Below are 9,009 nucleotides of genomic sequence, written 5' to 3'. Positions count from 1 at the left end.
ACTATTTAAAAATACCAACCCTCATGTAAGAAAAATACATTTGGTAAAAGAGGTTGCAATTTGCTCATCAAATTTTAAAGAATGCATTTGCATTTTGTGAAATGACCTACGTAAGAACGAGTTGGCTCACAAAAAAAAAGAATTGTAGTGGCTCACATTCGACCTACTTCATTAATATTCATGTGGTAGGTCGCAAATTGCGATCCACTAAGATTGGCTACAATCACAGTGATAGTGGCCTCCTGAGGTCAACAGACCTCTATGTTTGTGATTGCTTTTAAATAAAGCAATCTTTTATTTTTATGTAGTACATTTTTCCTAAAAGGAAAACAGGATGCATTTAAAATGAAAACGAAAAGTTTTCCAAACATATTTTATGAGTAAGCAGTGGCCCCTTGGACCATTGCCTAATCCTAAAATATTTTTGGAAACATTCAATGAAGGGAAGGGTTCCCTTATGGACCCCTTCCCACTTGAAAATGGGTTACTACTTCCTTTGAGTTGGTGGTAAACTATTCATGTTTAGCAACCAAATAACGTGCCCCTTCCAACTAGTGATTCCTAGTGGTTACCTAAACCCATTTAACGAGTCAGAAAAACGTTTCTGAATCATTAAGTGGGTTTAGTACTTTTGAAAAAGCATTTTAGAGCTTTCAAACCATTTGTATGAACTCTAAAACCCTTTGTACACGCGGCCCTTCATTAGGTAAACACCACGCTGTCTAGTAGTGGCTGCCTCGGAACCGGGGTGGTCGGGTGAGGGGATGGACAAAAATAAATAAAGGTACCTTCCCTTGCCGACGCACAACTCTCCTCCATCCTTTTCGTCTGCCCTGGCAGGACTGGAAACAGATTCTCCCAGCCAATCGCAACACTGCATGCAGTGTCATGATTGGTCTGAGCGGCCTGTTTGGCCACTCAGGCAGTAACAGTCACACAGAAGGGGGCCCCTGGACTGATACCTACGCAGGGGTACAGGGGAAAACCATTAATAATCAAACAAACCCACTGCCTGAAAACTATTTATAATATATCTCTACAGCGTCTACATTTACACAAGGGGAAAGAAATCACCTCATCACTTTCAAGCCGACACAGTGTGTGGAAAATATGGCAAAATTAACTGCCTAAGTACCAAACAATGTTTCAATGTATTGAAAATATACCATAATAATTTATAATACAAAATTATAGTGCAACAATCTTAGCATGATTTGTACATAGAAAATAAATATGCAGTAAAAGAGATATATCTAGACATATACATAGCAGCCCCAATGGTGGATACAATGGGTCTAAGAGGACGGTTAATTTAATCTTAGTGGGTTTTGGGTACACCATATATGATTGGTGTGCACCTGTGAATTGGGGTGAGAAACTCAGCCTCCTTTTCACAGATGATTCCCTCTGAGTAGGCTTGTTCCACTAAGTTGACTATCCTGCTTTTCAGCATAATTTCAGGATCAATCATGGTCTTTTTGTAATGTATCCGGGACCCCAACATTTCTCTCATTTTGTTCTTATATTGATCAGTGTCAAAGATCACAATACCCCTTCACTTATCACAGGATTGGACTGTGATATTCTCATTGGCTGTAAGTTGTTTAAGGGCCACATTTTCATCCTGTGACATGTTGAACATGGGTTTAGGAACAAAACCCGTGACTTGGTGAATCTTGGAGGGAACTGCCTTTTGGCTTATCTCAACTTCAGGTCCCACCTGGTCCAGAATGGGATGAAATTTAATGGGGATTCCAGCCCGCAATATTCGTACCCTGGTTGGTTAGTTTAGTCTAGTCATGAAGAATGTTTTGAGTGTTATTCTACGAAAGAATAGAAACAAATCCCTCATGAGTTTGAATTTGTAGACACAAATGAGAGGCCTTTCGACAGGAGTGCTTCAGTATTGGCTTTATTGATTGTTAATCTTTCTTTATCACACTAATCTATGGTAAGGTTCCGACACTCTCCGGCTTTTGGTTATGGGTATTCCACCTCATGTTGTTTACTAACAAGCAGCATGTATTGTTGTTAATGGGTCATAAGGTACACCATCTGGTAAAGGGACATGATTGGGTTGTCTGGTACTCAGCTTCTAGAGGACAAAGATTCCCACTCTTTTGAGCTCAGTGTATATGGTTCTTACTATGGGCTTTTACTAAGATACTATTATACTTAGAATTTGTCTGTATCATGTTTTAGACTCTCCAGGTTTAAGATGCACCCCCCTGCTGGCAGTTTAGCACCCCGATAAAGGGGTGACTTTTTGCTACACCTCGAGCCTCATGTGCTCTCGTTTTGACCAAGCCTTTACGTAACTACAGCACCCAAGATGCACCATTCTGATATGCTACAAGATTAGACATAGAGAAAGGTCTTCTTTGTGTATCATCTCTAACTCTGATGCTGCTTCATTACGTGATGGACAATGAACATAAAAGAGGTCTTCAAGATGATAGCGTTGCTTGGCTGTTTGAAGTTTAGACCACTAAGTAAAAGAGGGGCCCCCTGGGGACACGAATATAGGGCAGACTAGCAGGGGAAACGAAGGGTAATTCAAAGAACAAAACAGTCTACCCCTTCTAATTTATATTAAGGCTCCATTTGAGTCCTATATTTAAGATTAGTAGTAATAAGCTCACTGAAACCAGAAACAGAACAACCTAAGTCAAAGTCAAATCATTATAGGAAAATATTCATAGTTTATTTTTTTCTTCAGTATAAATATATAATTTTTTCTTCAAAACAACACGACAGGATTGACAAAACATAATATTGATAATATATACAGGAATATTTCATTGACATCCCACACACCCCAACATACATTCAATCAATCTTCTCCACAAACACACACATACTTTAAGCATCCAAAAACTCAATAAATTCTAACATGCTCATCCATTCTTCAATCATCCCATACACATCATGCTTCAGTAGCCAGATGTTGTGCATGTATTGCGTCCTGAATAGTCTCCAAACAGAAGATAGGAGACTAGATGACTATATAGCAGGACAAACTCAAAACGCCAACGAGCGTTTCGGTGCAATGCCAGTTCTAGGGTCACACCTTCATCAGGGCACACAGAAGAGGGGAGGGGGACGAAAGAACAGCATACAATCTGTAATAAGTAAAAACATGTTTCTTTTAAAATACACACAATTCCTCTGGACAGTTGTTATCCAAATGTTGCCAAACAATTATTGAAGGATAGTTTTTTACCAAAAAGACATCACAATTATGCCAAAGTTCTGGTTAAGACAGTGAGCTTACACACTGCAAGATAGATCAATGCTATGAGATCAGAAGAAACAAAGAGAAAACCCCCAAGGCCACACGTGTAAAATAAACATACACTTATACTAACCTCATTACCACCAGATAGGAAAGCACTAAAGGGTTACAACTTAATTTTTCAGAAACTTCACAATGACAAGTGTTACAAAAGGAAAAAGAGGTCTTGTGGGAGTTAACTAGTTCCATCACAGGTGGTCTATCCCCACAAGATACTAAAAATTCAAAAGAGTAGATTGTAGTCAATACCTACTAGAAAGTGCAAATTAATTTTCAAAGTTTCCTGGCTAAATTCCAATTAGGATAGAACAACGAAAACCACGCAGTGTTTGAAGGTATATATTCTGCGGAGGGGTCTTAAAACAGGCGCCACGTACTCAGAAATCAAAGTTCATAAACTAAAAACTGAGACATGAGACTCGTTTTAGCTAATCTAGAGCTTTTGGCCCCCTGGTATATACTCACCAAAACAATCAGATAAACCGACTCGTGGGTTGTTTTTCAACAAGGAATGCGCACCCACTCCATAATGGTAACTGCAACCATCCACTCGAACTCATAAAAGACTCGGATCCAATGCTACAAGGTCTACAAAATAATAATATATAAAGTGTGTCAGCAAATCACAAATCGCCCAAATCACAAGTGTATGCGTTCCTAAACACATAAGGTTTCAAGGGGTGAGCATAGAGTGAGATTTTTATTAAAAATAACTTTATCCCAATTTCAAGAACCTAGATATCCCAAACTCACAATAGGTAACACCCACCCATTCTCTTCAGAAATCTGAAATACTCCAAATAAGTAGAACAAAGCGTTTGCGCGCTTCGAGATGGTTTAAATACAGAATCATATCATCAGCATAATGGGGATTTGGGGGGGGGCGGCCGACCAGCGGGAGGCCTGCCACCCCCGGGGATTTTTGGGGCCGGGGGAGGGGGGAAAGGGGGTGGGGTAGAGCCAGCATCGAACATGGGCTGGGATTGGGCTACTTGGTAGCCTTGGGCTGGTTTTGGGCTGGGTTTGGGCTGGTCCCATTTATAACCGGACTTCCTGTGCACAAGCCACCATTTTAGAATGAAGGTGGCAGGTGACACAGCAGCCGGGCGGGGGTGATGCCTTAGGTAATTGATTTGGGGTATTGAGTTGGGAGTGATTGCGGGCGTACTGTTACTGCGGGATAAGTGGGCATTTATTGAGGATGGGTGCGTGCGTGGATTGGTGACATTCGGCGGGGGTAATTGGCTTGTCCGTTGGAGGCACACGAAGCATGATGGTGCCGCGAGTACGGTGGTGGTTAGTGGCGCAGTAACCGGCGCGGTAACCGAGATTGTTACGCTAGTGCAGTAATTGGTGGTGCCGGTGGTATGGTGGAGTCGGGTTTGTAAGGGGCGCATGGGGGGTTTGGGTTTTGAGGCGTTGTGTCGGGGGGGCAGGGTGGCGATGTGTGTGGCCGGGGTGTGCGGTATCTGGGGGGGCCTCTGGGGGTGTCGGGCGGTCGGGTGGCCTTCCCGCCCCTTTCCAGGAGACACGGTGAGTCGAGCAGTGGCGGCGGGAGGGATGAGACGTGGGGGGGGCTCGGCCCTGGTTACGTATAGTATGGGGTTTCAATGGAATTGATGGGTTTTTGCACAGACAATTCGTTCACACGGAAGGTTCGGCGACCGCACGGGCCCGATTGCTGGAAAGGTTCTTCACGCCTTATGTTTTAGGGAGGCTTTAGTGGCGTTTTTAGAAGTAGGTCATGTAGAACTGCCGCCTTTAGGTGCCTTCCCTCGTCGGATGCGGTGGGCGTGACGTAGGGTACGACGCGGCATGGCGCGTGTGAAGCTCGGTTGGATTTGCACGGGGGCGGACGGGGGATGCATGGCTGGGCCCTCGCGGGTCTTCGTCGCTGCGGGGGTGAGGGGAGGGGGTCGGGAGTTGGGAGCCTTGGGGGATGGTGGGGCTGGCGGGGGAGTGTTTCTGCGGCGCAGGTGCGATGGGGGGGGAGGACGGGGTGAGGAGACGGCCTGGGTGGGGTGCCTTTGAGTGGGGGGGTGTCCGGCAGGGAACGGGGGTGGGGCTGGGAGGGTGGCGGAGCCGCGGCGAGCGGGGGGGTTCGTCAGGGTGTTGGGGGGCTTGCGGGGGGGCGGGCGGGAGTGAGGGGGGTTTTGTTCCCCGGCGTGCTGGACCACACCTCTTATTTGGGCTTGGACGCTGAGGTAGGCGCTCGGGAGAGCAACATGCGGCTCCACTCGACCGAGGGGATGGGCCGGCTCTGCCTGGTGCGGGCGGTCGTGCTCCCACGAGGGACCATTCTGCATGGCATACTTGTTCAGCAACACTACCCGACTCACATTACAAAAGTTAATATTGAGTAACTACAGCTTGGGCTTCTGCTATGAATGTCTGTCTATTTTCAATGAAAGTGGTTGTCTGTACTTAACCCCGTTTCTACAGGGAATTCTCTTCAGTGTGCAGAGGGATGCTTATGAGCTACTTACAGGACTTAAAATACACTGGGCATTTGTTTCAATTTTCATGCATTACGTTTAAGGGGGCATATTTCACGAGGGGAGATGATGTTCACCAATGTTCGCTTGTCATGTGTGGTTGGGCAGGTTGACATTTACAGGCATTTAATTTTCAGTTTTTATTCTAAAAGCTAATGGGAACTCTATGGAACCCATGTCTGGTCAGTGGGAGTATTGGAAACGAACAGTGTAGGGGGTGCACAACGGGGTGTTACACTGGACACGTGGCAGGCGGTGTAGGACTGCAATACTGGCGGTCGCATGGACCACGCGTGCCCACTGGGGCGGCATTGCATAGTGGGAGGGACAAGGTTTCTATACAAACAGGGCCTGCCTGCAGGTAATAGTGGGGCATGATTTAACTTTGGAAGGGCCTGGAGGGTGGCGAACTTTGAAGGCAGTTTGGAAGGCCGGGGAGGAGTTGGTTGGGTCGCTGGATAGCGGGGGACGGGGGTGGGAGGTTTGGGGGGTGGAGAGATTGCGCTAGTCCAGTTGGGGTGAGGACCAGCGATGGGAGCAGGGTGTTTGCAGTCGTACGGTGGGAATAAGCAAGGGAGCCCACTGAGAGGGCGCAGTTGGCGACGTGCAGGCTTGGCGATTGTGGTACAGGGGTGGGTAGAGTGGGTGGTGTGACGTTCGGCCCCAGGGTTAGGGGCTGGCGACAGGGTTGGGTGTGTCGTTTCATAAAGTCAGTTGGTCCATCCATGATGGCATCGGTGGAGGAGACAGTAAGGGTGTGGGTTGAAAGGTGAGAAGGTTAGCACTCCCATGGAGGTGGATGGAAGAGGTCCTCGGGGCATTTACATCACATATACGGTTAGGGCACTGCCAGTTACTTCGTGGTGTCTGACAGGTGTGGACGAGTATATACTTATTTATGCGATTGTATATAGCACAGACGTTACATGGAGGTGTCAGGGCGCTTCCCAAGGGGACCAGTAGTGATACACGAGGTCACGGTTACGAATGGACAAAGTACGGAAGAGAACGTTGGGTTCCATGGGTCAGAGGGGACCATAGTGAGCAGCCCAAAATACAGGCGGTAGCAACCGGTGCATCACAGGAGAACAAACGTGGTATGTGTGCAGGTTACACAACGTACAAAGTACCAGTAGAAGTATTATACAGCAATGAGTGGCGGACACTCAGGCACAGGAACAGGAGTTACGTGGGCAATAGTGGCACTTGGGCAAGTTCCTAAGCAAACAGACTGTGAAGGGTAGCAAACGGTTTGTTACAAGCGGAAGGAGGGGTCCAGAGCTGGGCAGGAGGCCATGGGCCGTTGGAACTGGTGGAGGAGTCTGAGGAGTAAGGGCATATGAGGAAGGGGGGGTGCAAAGTAACGGTGTTGGTAGTGTGTTTCAGGTATGCCCGCGGCAAGGAGCGCCGAGAGACGGCCCTCCCGCACGCTGCCTCCGCTGGTTAGGCGGCGGGATCCAGTGGACGCCGGCCTTGACGCCAGGTAAGGATGGTGGCGGAGTAGGGGAGTGGTTTGAGTGATCCTCGGCTGTCGGTTGGGCACTTGTGGGGGTCAATGGCTTGGGGCGGGTTAGTTCCGTGTTGCAGTGGGCTTTTTCCTGGCGGACAGGCTCTGGGGACAGACGCACGATCTGGAGGACTTCTTGCTGGTGGGTTTGCCGGGTTTCAGGACACTGCCGGTGGTTGCTGGGGCAGTTATAGACCTCGTGGTTTGCCAGGGGGCGCCCCTGGCGCCAGGGAAGATGTACGGTCCCAGTATGGTGCTGTCCTTGTTGGGATAGAGCTTGAATCCGGGCCATGGAAGCACGCCTGCCAGAGGACAAGGGGGAGGCAAGGTGGCATGGAGGGGCGACAGCACGGCCCATGGGATGCTCAAAATTGGGTGCGCTGGGTGCGCCATTAGGTGAATTTTGCAGTGGGTTTTTCCTGGCGGACAGGCTCTGGGCGGTGGCGCACTATCTGGTTGACGTCTTGCTGGTGGGGCGGCCGGTTTTCGACGGGCTGCCAGCGGAATTGGACGGTTTTCCGGGCATGGCGGCTTACCTGGGTGTGCCCCAGGCACCAGAGAAGACGCACGGTCCCAGTTTAAGTGCTGTCATTTTTTTGATAGAGCTCGACTCCGTGGCCATGGAAGCACGCCTGCCGTAGGCCAAGGGGATGGCAACGTCGTCGTTGGGTCTGACGCTGCACGGTTTTGACGCAGGCCGCATCATCGGGTACTGTAATAAGTCCACACACAGGCATACCAGCATTCCATACACACATCACTCATACCAACATTTCAAGCTCACTCGCACTGGCTGAGCAGCAAGGAAGATAACTAGGAAAGGTACAATATACTAAGTACAAGCATGCTACAGGTACGTTGTCGGTGGGGGGGGGGGAAAGGTGGGGACAGGCTTGGGGCAGGCGTCGGGCCATTTCCATGGTGCATGACAGCGGACATGAATTGCGGCGGGGGTGCAGTGGGGGCAGGGGGCTAGGCGGCTTCCGCAGGAGGGGGTCTTGCGGTTCGTGTCGAAGTGATGGACTGGGACTTTCGGGGGGCGATTCACTGTGGCGGGGGAATTGGGACGTATGCGACGGGCGTAGGGGTGCTGCTGCACGCCCTATGGTGTATGGATGAGGACCCAAAGGTTACGGAGGCATTGCGTCGGAGTGGGGGGCGGCAACGGAGGCGGGGCGTCAAGGTCGAAGAAGGCCTCGGGCCCTGGAGGCCGGAATGTTAGCGGGCAGCTGCGGGATGCGGGGGTGGGGAGTGACCATACGACGTAAGGACATTTCTCGGCTCTCACATGTGTGTCTTTTCAGGTGCAGGGGAGGGGCCGACTGCAGCGGCGCTGGAGAATTATGTTGGGGCACACTCAGTTGTACAGCAGGCAACAAGGGGGACTGGGTCAAGCAACGGAGTCAGTGGTTGGAATCGGACGACAGGTGGCATGGTCAGCGGCAAGGAAATGGGGCATGAGCTGGCATGCGTTGTTGCAGACTTTGTGGGCAGTGAACAGGAGGGAGTGTGCACGACATGGGCTTGGTGAAGTGCACAGGGTTAGCGTTGGGTTAAACTGTGCAGAGGGATCTGTTAGAGATACAGCGCAGGTAGGCGGGGTGTCAGGTCATTTGGTTGGAGTTTGGTCCCAGGTGGGTTGCAAGGGGGCGAGAGGCCAGCGGCCATAGATAGGACACGTAGGGCATTTTCAAGGGAGTGAAGGTTTCGGG

At 49.4% G+C, this 9,009-nt stretch overlaps 1 non-coding gene across 1 annotated transcript; it reads left to right on the top strand.

Moving 5' to 3' along the window:
• Positions 1-6,545: 6,545 nt before the first annotated feature.
• On the top strand, positions 6,546-6,670 carry LOC147747700 (U6atac minor spliceosomal RNA). The gene has a single exon (XR_015300318.1). It is a non-coding gene; the product is annotated as a U6atac minor spliceosomal RNA (small nuclear RNA).
• Positions 6,671-9,009: the final 2,339 nt, after the last annotated feature.

Source organism: Lissotriton vulgaris, chromosome 1_1 (genome assembly GCF_964263255.1).
Source record: "Lissotriton vulgaris chromosome 1_1, aLisVul1.2, whole genome shotgun sequence".
Classification (NCBI taxonomy): domain Eukaryota; kingdom Metazoa; phylum Chordata; class Amphibia; order Caudata; family Salamandridae; genus Lissotriton; species Lissotriton vulgaris.
Note: the sequence above shows the minus strand (reverse complement) of the source record. Positions and strands in the feature narration are given on the sequence as shown.